This window comes from Balaenoptera ricei, chromosome 11 (genome assembly GCF_028023285.1).
Source record: "Balaenoptera ricei isolate mBalRic1 chromosome 11, mBalRic1.hap2, whole genome shotgun sequence".
In the NCBI taxonomy this organism is placed as follows: Eukaryota; Metazoa; Chordata; class Mammalia; order Artiodactyla; family Balaenopteridae; genus Balaenoptera; species Balaenoptera ricei.
Window position 1 is genome coordinate 39,230,435 of NC_082649.1, and position 18,210 is coordinate 39,248,644.

Sequence of the window (18,210 nt, forward strand, 5' to 3'; positions counted from 1 at the left end):
AGGCCTAGTGGGCAGACAGGAGGGCAGACCTTTCAGAGAGAGATCCGTATGTTTAGTCAACTAGCTTCTTTAGGCATTAGTTTTCCCGGAGATAAGGGATGGTGTGAGGGGGGTGTCGGTCAGTTTCCTCCATCCTTTCCCTCCAGCCCCCACAAAGGGCAAGGGCCAGACACGTGGGCTGGCGTGGAGAGGCGGAGGTTACACCAAGGCGGAGGTGCAAATGGTCGGGGGCGGGGCCTTATTTGCATGGACGGCGCGCGGCCGCCAATCCGGACAGGCGGAGCGACAGCCCGCGCGCCTTTTGGGGGCGGACTGACAGCCCCGGGGCCCTATGGGAGGCGGGTCCTGCGGCCGGCGGAGGTGGGACGGCGCCGGGCGCTGCCCGGGGGATTCGGGCCGGTTCGCGGGCGCTGCCAGTCTCCGGCGGCGGCGTCCGGCGCGCGGGCGGCCTGCTGGGCGGGCTGAGGGGCCAGCGGCTCGCGGGTTAGGCGGAGAGAGACAGAGCAGACGAACAACCGCGGCGACAGGTACTGGCTCCATGGCCGCAGGGATGGGGAGTGTGGTCGCTAAGCCCAGGGAGCCGAATTCCCTGCTTCGCGGTCCGGCCGCCGCTGCGCCGCCTCCCCGCCCCCTCACGCGGCTCCCCAGCCCGGGAGCGGCGCGTCGGGGCCAGGGGAGCCTGGGGAGCCCCCAGGCGGGCGCGCCGGAGGCTCCTAGCTCCACTGCGGGGCTCCTCTACGTCCCGCCGGGCCGCGGGGCAGGGGCTCCCTCCCGGAGGCTCGGAGCCGGCGGCTGCTGGAGCGGCTCCCCGCCCCCCGCCGCGCTCTCTCTCTCGGAGGCGAGGCCGGTCGCGCCCGCTGGTCCTCACCCGGCTTTTGTTTCCCTCCCGGGGTGACAGGTCCCGGCTCCCGTCCGCGGCCCCCGACTCGCCCGAGGCCCGGCGCCCGTGACCGCGGCAGCCCGGAGCAGACGGCGGGACCGGCGGAGAGCCGGGCGGCGCGTGAACAGCAGCTGCCGCGGGCGGGAGAGAAACTTCGCTTTCCGGGGCCCGGGCGGCGGGAGAAGTGGAGCCGGGGTGAGCCGTGCACCGGGACGCCGCGGGCGCGATGGAGCCGCGCTTACCTGGCGGGCCAGCCGAGAGTGAGGATAACGGAGCGTCCCGCCGCCGCCGTCCTGGCTTTCGGTTTGCGCTCCCCGGGCGGTGGGTGTGGATGCGCGTTTACCGCCTTCACCTGCCGCCCAGGGACCAGTGACTGGGAACAGCATCCCCGCTCTCGGCCGCTCGTAGAAGGTGCGGGTGCGGCGCCGTTCTAACAGGTGATAATCCTAGTGCCAGGTGAAAGCCAGTGAAAAGTTGTTTCAGAGCTCAGTATTCAGTTCACTCCGGGACGTTATAACGCCTTCTCCCTTAATGATTTCTAAAAAGGTGTGCTGGCCGCAGTATAGGAGTCAAAACTAGTATTGATTGGAAAAAAAAGAAGGTGGGGGGGGGCGCGTGTTGTCAGTTGTAGATTGCCTTCTTTCCATTGACTTGCCGGGAGGAACATCTTTGTAAAAATCGGTTTCTGCAGTGGTGGCGAAAGCATGCATAGTAAGGTACAGGTTGTAAATGGAGAATGCAGAACTCTAGATATCCTTCAGTGTGGTTCAGAGCAGCGTGTACAACGTTTGGCCGCCATTCAGTAAATTCTTCATGAAGCAGTTTGAGCTCGTGGTTTTGGATTTACTTTACAGGAGTAGAATAAGGCTTAGCGTTGAATGGGAGCTTTCTTTGCCTCTCTGAGGGCTCACAGGATTGTTTATTTTCATTGTCTTCCCGTTTTGTTAGATTGTAGACAAGGGAAAAGTTAAGGCATATTTTGTCAGTATTTTGAGTAGTCTGTGGGAATTCTCCCGCACCCCACCCCGCGCCCCACATAAGAGTTTGTTTTGTTTTGTTTTGTTTTTCAAGGATAGAGTTGAAAAACTTCTTGTTCTTGTGGGAAATTTTTATTTGTTATACTTTTCACTTATTTTCTGTTTCTCTCCCATCTGACCTCACTTAACAATCTACAATTATGGCCCTGACCAATTTAGGGCATCTATAGAAAAAAACGTTTTTAAATAATGTATAATTACTTTAAAATATATTATGAAGGTTATTAATAACATTCATTTGTGAGGAACAATTGATTTAGATTACTCAGTTATTTTCTTCTAATGTGTCTTTTTTTATACCTATGCTGGGTATGATTTGTACTTAAGAGATGTAAGTTTAACTTCTTAAGGACAGTTATTTTAATTATGCTACTTTATTAGTGTTTCATTGAATGGTAATTTTAGTTACTTACATAGCTAATTAGTAACACCTTTTAAAGGTGAACTCTTTAACCAATAGTCTAGTTGTGACTATTTGGGATTTTTTAAAAAATCAAAGATGGACTTTATAAAATGTTTTATTTCTCTAAAACAACAGGCTTACATGCTGTGAGGTCTTTGTCTTTCCAATATTTAACAAAACAAGTGTGTTTCTGAATCTTCAGTTTTTTTTAGTGATGGGAATTTTGCGTGAATTTCTTTTTTAAAACATGATTTTAACCAGTTCAACATGAACATTTTAAAATATTGGATTAGGCAACTAGTGAAATCTTCAATTTTCTGTTTACCCTTGGATTGGAAAAGGATACATATTTTAGGTTGTTTTGTTTCCTAAAGGCTTCTTACCTTAGAACCAGTCTGGAGAAGGAAGAGCATCCTCTTTCTATAGCTGTAGAAGAAGTTATTACTGTTGAAAGCTGAGTTGGCTTTTTGATGTTTAGTGAAGGTAGATTGAACAGTGACTCGTGCAGAGTGGGTTTTATTCTGTATAAGTAGTTCTAAGGAATCTTATGAGACTGGGGTTATGGGTGATGTATATAATTGTCCTTTAAAGTGTATAGGAATATATTAGTTTAACTACTATGTGTAATTAGAAGTTTTATAGTCATTATCCTATAATGATGCTTAAATATACCACATATCATAAATTAAAGCTATATTTCTTAGTTTTATTTACGTAAAGCATATTTGGGGAACTTTAACTATAAAAGTGCCCTTTAATTAAAAGACCATTTTCAAATTCAATTTTTACATATTTTAATTACAGATTGTTGTCCACTTTAACTTGCGGTAGACCATATCGTAAAACTATCAACCACATTACAGTTTCAAAATTAAGCATAAGTTGAATTCTTGCATCTACACAATAAATGTTGGGAGTGTTTTTAAGTCACTGACCCTCAGGTGTGGCTCCTCTTTAGTTTGGGGGTGGGCAAATATTTTTGAATGAATAAAGCTACAAAAGAACAGGGACACATATTAAACCAGCTAAATTTGAGGATAGATCACATGATACTGTTAGACATTAATACTGCTTTATTTAACAGTAGTATGCATGCCGTATCTGTCATTAAAAATATTTTCTGTAGGCCTTTAATATAGTTTTCCACAATTCCTAACAAAGAATCTATACTGTATATATTTTGGCATACTAAATTCTGTAATTATTTTATGCTGAACAATTAAATATTTTATACATTTTATAATTCTAAGACTGTGTGAACTTTCTAACCTAGCTGATTAGTAATTAGATTTTGTTTTTTCATTGTTTTACATTCTGAATTTTTTTACAGTGCATTTTTAACTTCTGACATTATGTCCCCAAAAGTGTAAGGAAAATTAAACCTACACTCACCAGAGATTAGGTGGACGTTGGTAGGTAAATCACGTAACTATTGATTTAAAAACAGTAGCCACGGGACTTACCTTAGTGGTGCAGTGGTTAAGAATCTGCATGCCAATGCAGGGGACACGGGTTCGAGCCCTGGTCCGGGAATATCCCACATGCTGGGGAGCAACTAAGCCTGTGCGCCACAACTACTGAGCTGCACTCTAGAGCCCGCGAGCCACAACTACTGAAGCCCGCACGCCTAGAGCCTGTGCTCCGCAACAAGAGAAGCCACCGCAATGGGAAGCCTGCACACCACAACGAAGACCCAATGTGGCCAAAAAACAAACCAACAAACAAATAAATTTAAAAATAAATAAATAAAAACAGTAGCCACTTAAGTGTGGGTTTTTTTCTTTTGCAAATAAGATGTTTATTGTGTAAAAGACAGTTCTGCCAAATGAGACAGGTTAAAATAATTTATAGTAGGACCTTGTGTAACAAGTTACTAAGAATATTTCAGTAGTATTTGAAACACTAAAACTCAAGTACTCAAAATAATTTGTTCCTCATCGTTTGTTATGAGACTTGACCTGCATTCAGCTGAAACTCAAACATGTAAGACTATAATCCTTCAGTGGGCCATATTCATTTGCTTATTTTACTATTCTAGTCTTTTGGAAAACATCTGGTTAATAAGAGTGAAGGACCACCAGAGGGAGTATAGGGTCTACACATTTGGTATACCTGTTTTCTATTCTTGATCTAGAAGAAAAACATTTTAGAAAGTAGGAATAAAATTTTAGTTCTCTAACACAATCAGGCAAAAGGTATTGAAAGTTGGGAATTGTAGCTGTTTGGAGCTGCTGTCATTTTTGTAACACTTAGTTAATCAAGGTTTTTTTCTTTTTAGAAAAAGATGTGGTTATTAGAAAAATGAAAATTATGTATTTTCAGAGTTAAATAATGGGTTCTTAAGTAAACAGTTCCGCACCTGTGAAAGTTAGGGACTATCCAAATGTTAGGAATGTTTTTTAAGATTAAAAATATAGGGGGCTTCCCTGGTGGCGCAGTGGTTAAGAATCCGCCAGCTAATGCAGGGCACACGGGTTCGAGCCCTGGTCCGGGAGGATCCCTCGTGCCGCAGAGCAACTAAGCCTGTGTGCCACAACTGCTGAGCCTGCCCTCTAGAGCCCACCAGCCTAGAGCCCGTGCTCTGCAACAAGAGAAGCCACCGCAGTGAGAAGCCCACACACCGCAGCTAGAGAGCCCGTGCCCAGCAACGAAGACCCAACGCAGCCAAAAATAAATAAATAAATTTATTTAAAAAAAAAAAATATATATATATAGTACATTTGAATTGTATGGTCTTGAAATTGCTCATTGTTTGGAAGGAAGAATAAAAGATGGAGAAAGATCAAAGGCTAGAAGAGGGTTTTTTTTCCCTTTTGTAGTTGCAAACCCTTCCTAAAGCAGATGACGGTAAATTTCTGGAACCGTTTGTAGTGTTCAGCCTCAGTCTTGGCAATTTATGTGTGATGTTAAATAAGGAGCCACTCCTAGTCCCCTGAAAATGATCATCGGGTTATCAAAAACAGGCTTGGGAATTTCAAATTGATCTCATCAAAAATCAGATTTGTGTGTATGTTTCTCAATGTTCTATCTCTGGAAATTAAAGATCCTCCTCTACTGTCTGCCGAAAATTACACATAGAATTTGAAGGTTAGAATGTCTCTATCACAGACTTAATGCTGTAGTAAGTTACTTTTTGGAACGGAGGAAACATCCTAGCCTTTTTCAGAATATACAGTATTCTGAATGAGGATGAAATGGTCTTTACCCATGTTAAATATTAGCCAATGGAATTATTTCCATGTTTTTAACTTTTTAAAAAAGCAAGACAGTAAAATATAATATTGAAAGCTTTTGTATTTGTCCCCTAGCATAAAAAATTATTACATGGTGGATGGTAATATTTAATGTTTTGAAATTCTAGTTTGAGAAGGGGATTTGTTATGAGAAGAATGGTATTTCATTGAAGCAAAACAGGGTACTTTACATGGAAAGAAATTTGTTTCTCTTTTGAATTAGTCTTAGGTTAAAACATAATACTTATTAAGAAAAATTGAAATGTCATCTTTCCTATCTTAAATTTACTTGCACTGTGAACTTTATAAGGTCTTTTTTTTTTTTTAATGAATTTATTTATTTATTTATTTTTGTCTGAGCTGGGTCTTTGTTGCTGTGCGCGGGCTTTCTTTAGTTGCGGCGAGCCGGGGCTACTCTTCGTTGCGGTACGCCAAGGGCTGCTCATTGCTGTGGCTTCTCTTGTTGCAGAGCACAGGCTCTAGGCACCGCGGGCTTCAGTAGTTGTGGCTTGCAGGCTCTAAAGCGCAGGCTCAGTAGTTGTGGCGCACGGGCTTAGTTGCTCTGCAGCATGTGGGATCTTCCCGGACCAGGGCTCGAACCCGTGTCCCCGGCACTGGCAGGCGGATTCATAACCACTGTGCCACCAGGGAAGCCCTATAAGGTCTTCTAAAATATCTTTGTTGGTCCTAGGTGGACCTCTCAGAATCCATTTGTAGAGACACACACACATATATATACACACACACATAAATATATACACACAGATAAAGTATCTATGCTATATATATTTGTATTATATATGAAACTGTATGTTTGCTATATGTATATGTATATATATAAATCAATCCATCTATCTATACTATGTGACTTCACAGGCTTATTTATATGTGAAACCTTTTTTTTTTTTAAATGAAATCTTGCTACACCAAGAGGAATAAAGTATATGTACACAGAAAGACTGATAAAAATGTTCATAGCAGCTTTTTTTACAATAGTAATGAACTAATGATTCATACAGTGACATAGATGAATCTCAGAAATATTATTCAGAGCAAGAGAAGCCAAACAGAAGTATGTACTATAAGATGCCATTTATAAAAAATACAGGAACAGGCCAAACTTAGGTATGGTGATAGAAATCAGGACAATGGTTTCTGGGTAAGGGCTGTGGATGACTGGAAAGGGGCAAAAAAGGAACTTTTTAGGGTAATGGAAATATTCTATAACTTGATTTGGGCATCAAGCTATGGAATTCAAGTGTACACTTTTGGGGTAAGTTTTAATTTTCATGTAATTTTTAACTTACAGAACAGTTGCAAGACCAGTACGAGGAACTTCCAGATTCACCAACTGTTGGTGTATACATTTGTTCACATTTACCCAGCTGAATACTTAAGATCCGTGCATTTTATGGTATGTAACTTTTACTTTCATAAGGGAAAAAAACTATAAAAATTTGTTGAAGATGAGAAGAATGACCCTGTTATCTGAAAAAAGTGAAATACCTCAATTTGAAATTAAACAATGCTTTAGTAATGATGTAGGAGAAGAAAATTACTGACAGTCTTTTGTCTCTACATATATGTATCTATGCTGCTTCTCTTTGGCAACATATTTCTGTTAGAAGAAACAAGATCCTGAAAATAATTCAAGGCAAACTGCCAGCCAGGAAACTGCTTTATTTTGTTATCCTGTGTAAGTCACCTAGGGAATGAGACTGATACCTAGCGATAGCATCCTGGGAATTGAAGGTAGTGATAATTCCTGTTAAGAGAGTTGCACACCTTCAGTGTGCTAGGTTTTGCACAAACGTGCAATCTTTACTGTCCTGGAACTCACCAGACAAAGAAGAGGCAAACAAAGCTGATTGTCATTTTTGGGTGGTGTTTATAGTAGAGGGAAGGATTGGTGCTTGTAAACCATATAAACTAATCTTGATCGTAGGTAAGTGGTAAATCTAAGGTGGTGAATTTGATGCTCACTGTTAGTTTTAGGGCTGCTGTAGAGTGATTTGCTTTAAATTAAACCTATTTAAATCACAGTTTAAACTATGTCAGTTGTTTAAAACGTTCAGCTTTTTTCCTCGACTTACTATTTTATATAATCTTAAATATGTGTTCTTCACAATTTAAGATTGGGCATTATTTATGGATATTAATTTTTTAATTAGTTTTTTTGCATCCACATAAGAAATTTGCTTATTTGGTTATTTACTAGAGTGGAATATGATTTGAAGTAACAGAATGACTAGCCAGCAGTTTCAACAAATTAATCATTGATAACTGGGGATAAACATTTATGTTGCCTTTACTAACAAAAACCATACATTTATATGGTCTATATATTTTTCTTTAACAAATATAAGTTCTTTGAAGAGAAAAATGACAAATGTCCAACTCAACCAACATGGATAAAAGGATGACTTTCTCCATTTAATGAACATATTCATGTTCCTCTGAAATGACAGGGCCTTATCTCCCTTTCATATACACTAAATTTCATTGGTCTGTTGAGCATGAATAAGACATTATTTGAAAAGTTTTTAGAATTTTGCTTTGAGTTGTCAAACCCTAACTGCAGATAGAACTTTAAAAATATCTGTAGGTAGCCTTTTTTTTTAGACTTTTTTATTATGAAAGTTTCAAACGTACACAGAACTGGAGAGAATAATAATGAACCTCCATATACCCATTCTTCAGATTTATTAATTATCAACATTTTCGTTAGTGTGCTTTTAAAAACTGATACATTCTCACAAATATTGTAAAATAGTAGTGGTATTAGTGTACCAGATTTTTCTCTCAATTTTTTTCAGAAGTTTTGTTGTAAATAGAGAAACCTGAAAAGCAGTGTGTTTTAACTCAGAGGCTTAACTTTGGACAATCAGTAATTATGAACCTATTTTTATTCTAAGTTCCTTTCTGTCAATTCATAGCCTGGAAAAGAAAGATTAATTTTTTAGCTTTTTATTTATAATAAATTAGTCCAAATATTCTAATCTATAGAATAAGGTAGTACTGTTCATCTGGTAAATTAGATTATCTTCAAAGTGTAGTGTCTGAGGAATGCTGTTGTCTAAATGTTTTGCTGTTACTTTCTCTTTCTCTAAAAACTCAGTCATTGCTGTGCTTTTTTAGGCTCCAAATCTGTATCTTATGTCTAAACTCCAGGCCTTGCAAAACTGAGGCCCAAATTTTCGCTTATGTCTTGAAACTAAATATGTTTAAATACCATCTCTGTAGCAACTGCACACCAACACCCCCTCTCTCCACCCCCAGTCAAAACACTTCTCTTCCTGACTTTCCTCTTTAGCTGTTTGTGACACCATTATTCTTACTGGTCATTTTTTACTCTTCCTTTGCTTCTTAAGCTCAGTGAGTCACTAAATCACTTTGTTTTTAAATTTATAATGTCTTTTTATCTTTTCGTCCTTTTTCATTTCCACTCCAGTTGTCCTAATTTGGGTAACATGTTAGCGGGAAGTTATCCCTAATCTATAATGAACTTCATACATATCAAAATTAAGATATGTTCCTAAAGTAAAATAGAGCATTTTCTTCCCTTTCAGAGAAGGCTTCAGTCAGTCTTATAAGCAAACACATAATTTTTAAGGGCTAGGAAATCATTATATTTAAACCAAGGTGATAGAGACGATTTCCAAATCACTCAGCTCAAATAACCTGGTGAATGATGGCCAGCAGGGCCCACAGTTTATCAAGGGATATAGGCAGCAGACTTTCTTGGACCACAGAAATAGCCCAGAATGAGTTCCTTCCAGCCCAGAATATCTGCAGGTGCTTTGCAGTGGGGGAAATACTGAGTGTATATAACACATTTTAAGGACTTCTTGTGTTTTTATGGTAAAAATAAAGATCTGTGGGTTTACCCGAAAACCCTTCTATTCCTTGTGGCATATTTCCTGACCAAGATAGTTCTTATCAAAAAGCCATTATGCCAAAAGTGACATGATACTCTTACCTCATTACTTTCCCTTCTTTTTACAGGCTCCTAGAATTGACGTTTGTCAGAAAGATAGGAAACTGAGGTTAGTTGGGAAGATATAAAATAGAAATGGGAAAATAAGTGATATCCATTCTACTTCCCACTGGCAGTCGTCCACCCTCCAGTGGTCTTGGGCCTGAGTCCTTTACAGATGGATTGTAGCTTATCAACTTGGCTTGCTTTTGGTCAGCTTATGGAGCTCTTTCTTCTTTCCACTCTTCTGGGAAATGTTTGAATTTCCTCCTGGTAGAAATCAAGACCCAATTTAAGATTACTGACTTTGGGGATAAGAGAATAAAATTTGATATTGTTTTAGATAATCCAGAATATCTGATTATTTTCTTCTATGGGAAGTAGGAATAATATGGGATTCTGAGATGCTTATGCAGAAATTAATTTAATAGTTATTAAGAGTAGAAAATGGAAGAGAAAATTACACCGTTTCTAGGAAGCCTAGTATAGTAGGCGTAGACAGGGATGAGATTCAGGAGTGTTGCTACATGATCTTGGGCAAGTTAAAGTTACTTAAACTTACTGAGCCTTATGTTAATTGTAAAATGAATGGGTTGGATTAGATAGTGTTCTAAGGTCTTTTTGCAGCTCTGAAATTCTAAAATGAGTGGTTTTTCAGGGGAAAAACTCCTGATTTATATACTCTTCCTAGTTAATGATTTTTTCAGTGATTGTTTCACCTACGTATTTTTCTGTTTCCATTAGAAGTTAGGAAAAGAAATAATTAAAGGAGTCAGCATTCGCAAAATGAATTAGATTTTAGTGTTTTCATTTATCTACATCTCTCTACTGGATTTATTCTGGACTCACTTTCACCTTCTATTTGTGTCCACTCTCCTGCTTTTCTTGCTTTTTCTTAACTTTGCTATACAGTGTGACTTTCATCTCCCTCTTTTTGCTGCTTCTCCTTGCTACTGGTTTTTTCTAGCTGTCCATTGCCCATATTTCATTATGGACATGGAATTCGCCAAATAGACCCTTGAGTCTGAGCTACTGATAAATTAAATTTAGACATCCTAATAGTTGTCAGGATTAGTGGGATCCTTCTACTCTGTAATACAGAAACTAGAGAGATGAGTCCTAGGGTAGAGGGAGTGGGGGAAGCCTGAAGGGAGAAGGAATGGGATGGAAGAGTTTCCAAGGATTATTTAGATATTTTGATTTAAAATATAAGTTAAAATCTTCCTTGAGTTTTGATGATGGTGGCTCTGCCTGTGATATCACAGTTTGGTCCTGAAGTCTTAGTGCACTGTGAGTTTCATGAGGGAAGCAGCTGTGCCTCTAATTCTGAATCCTTGGTGTTCAGCATAGTGCTGCAGAGTAAGTGAAAGTTGAACTGAGTTGTTGTTAGGACTGATTCTTTCTTCAGGGTGTTTTGTGGTTGGCTGGAGATTAAGATTCTGGTTAGACCCTTAAGTAAGACTGTCAGCACCACTTTGTGATATGGGACAAGATATGTAGCTTCTCTCTAAGCCTCAGTTTCCTCATCTATAATAATGGGAGGTGCAGGCAGTATTAATACCTACCTAAGGGTTGTGAGGAATAAATGAGACAATGCATATAAAGTACTTAGGCCAGAACCTGGCATATGTCTTCAATAAATATTAAATGCTATTATAGTTTCATTAATAAGCACTTTTGTGTTCCAGATAATAAGTTCTGTTCGGTGCTAAGTAGTGTTACAGGATAAATAAGCCAAGATCCTGTCCTTAGAAAAGATAGAACATGTGCACAAAAGATAAATAACAACCTAGGTCTTGTGGTAAGTGACAAAAAGGAGTGGTTTACTTAAGGTCTCAAGAGGCAGGAATAATTGCTAAGCAGGTGAGAACTTCAGGAAGGTGACAGAACTCCGCCTAAGCCTTGTAGGACTAGTTAGCAAGTTAGGAGGACAGGCTCCTTGGAGCCAGTTTGCCTGTGTTGGAATCCTGACTCTGCTACTGTGTAATCTTTAGCAAGTTACTTGACCTCCTTCCTAGGATTGTTGAGAGAATTAAATGAGTTAATACATGTCAAGTGCTTAGAATGGTGCCTCAAACATGGTTAGAGCATGATAAATTGTTATTATAAATTGAAAGAAGGGAGAAAGCATTTGACAGAACACTGAGTGACAGTGAAGGGGAGATATAGGTTTGTCTGCAATGGTGAAGCCAAATGGACTGGAGGGAATAACCTGTTGGAAAATAGTGAGTGATTATATTAGGGCAGAGTTATGAATGATTAAGCCAGGGAGTATGGCATCTTTTCCATATGTACTGGGGGAACTTGGGAAGATTTCTTGGGTTATTTGTAAAGCATTCTTGTGTGTTACAAACAACATTTCTAAGTCTGTATCTCTAGCATTTCTCACTATCTTTCCTGATGTCAGTATAACTGAAACTACTATCATACTAATTTTGACAATGAAGCTCATGATCCTCTATTCTGAACCATTATGCCTCTTTAATTTGTCCATTTGTTTTTGTAGACATGTATTTTGGGCTTTCTCTTTTTCTCTCCATATTCTAGTTGTTTACATAATTCTTATTCCTTTTCTCCAGAGTTTAGTGGGTTTCTGCTATTTTCCTCTCTGTCCTCAAAAATCCCAGTCTAGATTCTAAATCACCAAAGTCATAAAGTAGAAAGGGCCAGGGAGAGGGAAAAAGGGGGAGGAAGGTAGGGAAGTATGCTCTAGTCCACCAGTCTTATTGTACAGATGAGGACGTTGAGGTCCAGAGGAAGTAAAGTCAGGATCCACAGCTAATTAATTAATGGCCTGTACCTTTTAGAGCTAAACTAGGGCTGCTTTTTTACTGTCATCCTAGTATGATTCTTAACCATCTGGGTGGGAATTACAGTGGTATTACCAATAATCTTTCTACTAACAGCTGTCAAACACCAAGGTAAGAAATAATTTTACTGCCAGGAATAATGTGATAATAATTCACTCTGTTCTTAATGAGAAGCCTGTGATCACACTTCTTGGACAGGCATTACTATTCTTAAAGTAATATTTAAAGCCAAGGCTCCAGGGCTTCCCTGGTGGCGCAGTAGTTAAGAATCCACCTGCCAATGCAGGGGACACGAGTTCGATCCCTGGTCTGGGAAGATCCCACATGCCACGGAGCAGCTAAGGCTGTGCGCCACAACTACTGAGCCTGTGCTCTAAAGCCTGTGAGCCACAATTACTGAAGCCTGTGCACCTACAGCCCGTGTTCCGCAACAAGAGAAGCCACCGCAATGAGAAGCCTGTGCACTGCAAGGAAGAGTAGCCCCTGCTCACCGCAACTAAAGGAAACCCGTGCGCAGCAACGAAGACCCAAGGCAGCCCAAAATAAATAAAATAAATTTATTTAAAAAAATAAAACCAAGGCTCCAAAATGTGCTTTAGGAACAAAAGGGTTTCTTTCTTTTATTTTTAAGAGTTGTAAATTATAAATATAATAGTGTTGTAAACATAAATATCATTCTCAAAAAAAGTGGACTTCTGTTTCTGTCATGGTGGAACACAGGTTCTTTTACAGAGTGATTGATAGTCCAGTAAGATTAGCATGAAAAGTTGGGAACTATTGTACTTTCACCTCACAGCCCCCAGCCATGTACTTCTACTAGTACATAGTCTCTAAGTTTACATCTGCTTTCGTCTCTTACATTTTACCATATGCCACACATAATGGTGAGAAACTTATTCAAGCATTGTTTCCTTCTATATTGTTTTCCTCCCTAGATGCAATGTGATAGAATGTCTTTTATAAAACCCTAAGCTTAGTGTCTGGATACTCTAGTTGCTCAATAAATACTCCCTTCCGTTTTTACAGAGCACGTAATTTTTTCTCATTAATGTCAGTTCCTCATCTTCAAATCACTGTCACACTACTTTTCTTCCCTTGAAATGTCTTGTTTTAACTTTGACAAGATGCTCTCCCTGCATTTTGAAAATTTGTGTGACGTACAAATACTTTTTAGTCACTTTAAGCATAATTTTGTCATAAAATTATTTCACAGCTGGTAATCTTTTCAGGTTCTGTATTCTTTCCCATGATTAAAGAAAGAAAAAGTGGCATGAGTTACATAAAAATACCCTAGACTTCTCTGCTCATCCTGCCATATTCCTTAAAAAAAAAAAAAAGAAAAGAAAAAAAGACTTCTAACTGGATTCATTTTTACTGAAATATTTATTTTTCTTTATCATTTTCAAACACTGTGAAGTTGAATTGTATAATACACAAATATCTACGCAAAAGAATTTTTTCCATGTCCTCAGTGCTTTGTATCAGATCACTTAGTTGTATTTCCCATGGTTTGGTTTCTTTTTCCTGTCTTCATTTTTCTGAAGGGAGAAGGGATTTTTTTCTCTCTTATGATCTGTGACTTGTTTTGTATTTAGATGATTACTCTTTATAACAAATTTTAACTTCTATTTATGCTATTAGGGGGGAAGAGAAATACTTCAAAATTAAATTTTAGATTTCTTTTTTGAGGGCTCTGTGTGTGTGTGCGTGTGTGTGTGTGTTTCTCTCAGCCCCTTTCTTCAGATAATATATAGGAGTTTGTTTCTGTTTTAAAATTTTTTTTATGTTGAACTGTTTTATTGTTGTTTGAAAGAAGTCTGTTAAGCTATATTTTATGAGTGGTTACTAGCCTTTCCTTGTAAATTTATATAGTAATAGTACTATAAATTCTTCTCTATATAACTATATGTTATATATACTATATATAATACTGTATTATATATGTTATATATATAATATAAATATAGTGTATATTAATACTATATACTATGCTGTATAGTATATAATAATACTATATAAATTATATAGTAATTTATATAGTAATACATTTTGCTGTTAACTTCATCCTTAGAATATTAAGTTTTTTGTAATTTAACTTCTTTGGGTATGTCTTGCAATTCTCATATGTTGAGAGAGAAAGGAACAACTGGTTTTTGTAACTTTTATATAAATTATTTGGCTGTCTTCTTCCATTTATTATCATTTTCTATTTTTTTATTTATGGCTTCTAAAAGTGAAGAGCTTTAATATTATGCATTTTTGTAGACCGTAGTCTTTGTTACAAAATGTGTTCATTTCTCTTTTCCATGTTTAATATGACTATGCTTAGGTTTTCTGTTTAATTCATGGTATATTTTTGTTTAGTTTTCGGCTGGATTTGTCAGTTTGGGTTGTAGTTTCTTTTCATCTTTGTGTTGTTTTTGTTCATTTTCTTAATATCTCATTTTATCTCCACTTAACAAACTTTTTGGTATTACCATATACTGAATATTTTCATATGTGTGTGTGTCTATAGTTTCTAAACAAGTGTGACCGAGTTTCCCTCTTTTCTTAAGATTCCTAGGCTATTTAAATATTTTTATAGCTGTTGTCTATTTTGCATCTAAAATGCTGATAACAGTAAATAAGATTTTAGTACACTTTATGTGAGTTAATTTTTTATGACAATCTAGCTTTGCCAGACCAATTTTGTTAGTAAATTAAAAACATTTAAAAATTACTAATCCTCCTAATCTAGTGTCCCTCATTTAGTAATTTGTTTTGATCCTTGTGTCATTTTATCAGTCTTTTATTTTGAAAACTTGCCAATGACTTTTCTAAAAGTGAATCATGAATTATGTGAAACAATTAACTTTGAAAGGGGAAAATAAATATACATTTTAGGACCTACATTTTATATAAATTGGATTAACAGATTATTCAGTGATGTAAAGATATAATCTTTTAAATTAAGTTTCTTTATACTCTATATTCTATTCATTGAAAAGATTTGATAGCTTGTAATTAAAACTAAAAAGGCAAGAAACATTAAAAACAAAGTCAGAAATTAAGCATAAATCACTTGAGAAATAATGAGCAGGATGAGGGAGTGGAAAGAAATCTTTACAGCAATAATCTGAGGCAAAATATTTTCTGTATTTGAACATTAAATTTAGCTCTGAGCTTCCTGGCAAGCAGGAGAAAAAAGGAAACAGGATGGGTTTCATAGTTATTGTCTGATAAAGAAAGCTTATCAGTTTTTCATGGGAGAGAAACTTTTTCTGAGTTATGTTATAAAAGGAGGTTATGTGAATTCTTAATAAGGAATATAATTTATATTTCCATTTTATAGCTTAATTCCTGCTATTGCTGTGTTAGCTGTGATATACCATTTATATGCACTGTAGTTATATTTGGTCATATTAAGTTCACATCCACTGTTGTCAAGAGTGGAAATACCATGGCTAGGGTGTGTTTATGTATTGCCTCTAGAATTGTAGCCATTGACGAACAGGAAACTGAAAGCTAAAAGTTCAGGAAATGTATTGTATTTAGACTTTGTGGAAAAAATATATATGATACTTAACTACTGAAATCCATGGCTGTTTGAAGACTGAAAAATTTATGTGTGCATTTAGTTAGAGAATAATATTATGGATTCTTATAACAATGCTGTCAGATGCTTAAATATGATAATAAATACAGTATGCACATTGTGTGCCAGGAAAATTGTGCAATGCTAGAAAAAATGCAGTGGATTATTATATGTGTTCAGCTATACTCTCAAGAAATAAAACAGCTGGCACAGCAGTTGAATTCTTCAAGGATATCTTATTTTCAGAGAATTACAGAGTTTTGGTTTTAGTTTTAGTTCCAGGGAAGGAGAGGTCCCTGTTTTACAAGACAGTCCATTTCACTCTTAGGAAATTCTAATGGTTAAGTTTTATTTTCTCATATTGCATTGAAGTTTGTTCCCCTATAATTTATTAATATACTCTATAGTTTTCTTAGTGTTGAAAGGAAAATGGTTAACTGATAAAAATTATTATTTTTTTTAATAAAGGTGATTTTTAAACAATTTTTATTTATTTATTTATTTTGGCTGCTCCGGGTCTTAGTTGTGGCACGTGGGATCTAGTTTCCCGACCAGGGATCGAACCTGGGCCCCCCCTGCACTGGGAGTGCGGAGTCCTACCCACTGGACCACCAGGGAAGTCCTGATAAAAATTATTTTAAAAGTTAAATATATTTCAAATGCTTGGGTTTGGGGGTTTTTTTGTTTGTTTTAGGATTGTGGCATTTTAGGTGCCTCATGAAATACTACCTGTAGGAGCTTTATTTTTGAAGTTGTTTAAAAGATTTCTGTCAGAGGATAAGTGATTAACGTATATGCTGCGTAACCTGTATTTTCTTACTGTTTCTGTACTTAGCTATTTTAACAGGATGTGATTTATATGGTTTCAACATTCTTTGAGACAGCATCAAGTTTTAGTAGCTTTTTAGAAATGGGAATTTTCTAATATTGTATTTTTGTTGCTGTTCTGTTTCAACAAAAGAGATCAGTTATGACTGTTTTCACTGCCAGTTTTGTGATTTGAAGTTATAGTCACACAAAATATTCAGGGACCACATTAAATGAGAATTCTATTTATTACAAAGTTCTTTTAGGAAATTTAGCTGTATTATATGTCAGCACTTATAATCATTTTAATAGCCTCATTAAAATTAGCCTCTTTTCAGGATTGATTTGGATTTGGATCTGCTAGGGTCATGTGTTCACCTCTGAACTGTTGGGGTGGCCAAGGGGATAAGAAGCTCTGACTGGCAGAGACTGGGGATTGGGCCCACCCCAGGAGGTAAGGAGCAGTGATTCCCCCGTGGAAAGTCCCAGAATGCTGTTTGCAGCAGAGGATGGAATGGGCTCTGGGCTGACAAAACAAGGAGTCTTGACAAGGCCAGACCATAAAGGGCCTGGTATAATGGGTTAGGGGGTTGGACTTTAGGCAGTAGCTGATCTGTTGTTGCAACAGAGGGTTCTTTTCAAGAACAACTTTTACTTCCTTCTTATTGTATATAGTACATGGTTATTGTAGAAGAATTTAGTAAGTAAATATAAATCAATGAAGAAAATAAAAATTTCCTATAATGTTTTTTTCTTTTGAATTTTCTTAACTAATTTCCCTTAAATTTCATTTAACATCTAAATTACTTTTTAAATTTTGTTTATTTGAAATGGTGCTTCTTCAAGTGTTCTTTCACAAATTGTGTTTCTGTTAACTTTTTAAATTAATTATGAAGGAAATAGGAGTTAATAACATTTAAAGCCTTTGTTTTTGTTTGATGTAATTATTCTATTAATTTGTATCTATTTTATGGGAAACTGTAGGCATAATAGGCATAATGAGAACACAGACCTGGAAGTCAGAGTGGTTCTTACAGGGGAAACAGGAAAAATGGAGCAGGGACTAGGTCTGTCTTGTTCACCATTATGGCAGTATCATCAGGCACGATGCCTGACACATAGTAAGTGTTCCATAAATAGTTGCTGAATGAATGGATGAGTTTCTCATTAAGCACTTTGAGTAGCTCATATTTCCTGCACTGTGGATAATCAAGATCAATTATATTCATCCAAAGTTAAGAGTCTTTGCTGTGCTCTGCCCTTTTTTAAAAATGAAAATTGAATAAATTGATTATTTTTTTAAAAGATACGTATGTGTGTACGTACATGCACACACACACAGTACAAAAAGTAAAAATCCCTTGTTTCTTCCCCTGAATTCCATTCTCCAGAATTTGCTACTATTAATGGTTGGTATATTTTTTCTAGATACTTTCTTGCATTTACAAATGTATATGCATTTTCTTCATACAAATAGAATAGTAATTTAC

The 18,210-nt window shown here is 37.6% G+C and overlaps 1 protein-coding gene across 7 annotated transcripts in view; it reads left to right on the plus strand.

The window, feature by feature from the left end:
- Positions 1-391: 391 nt before the first annotated feature.
- FKBP5 (FKBP prolyl isomerase 5) overlaps positions 392-18,210 on the plus strand; it is a 100,221-nt gene continuing 82,402 nt past the window's right edge. For 3 of the 7 annotated variants that reach the window (XM_059938838.1, XM_059938837.1, XM_059938835.1), the window contains exons 1-2: positions 392-527; positions 6,863-6,967. The gene's annotated coding sequence lies outside the window, so the exon portion shown is untranslated. Of the gene's footprint in view, positions 528-898; positions 1,076-1,096; positions 1,318-6,862; positions 6,968-18,210 lie in introns of those variants that run through there. The other 4 variants (XM_059938839.1, XM_059938836.1, XM_059938841.1 and 1 more) reach the window with 4 other exon arrangements.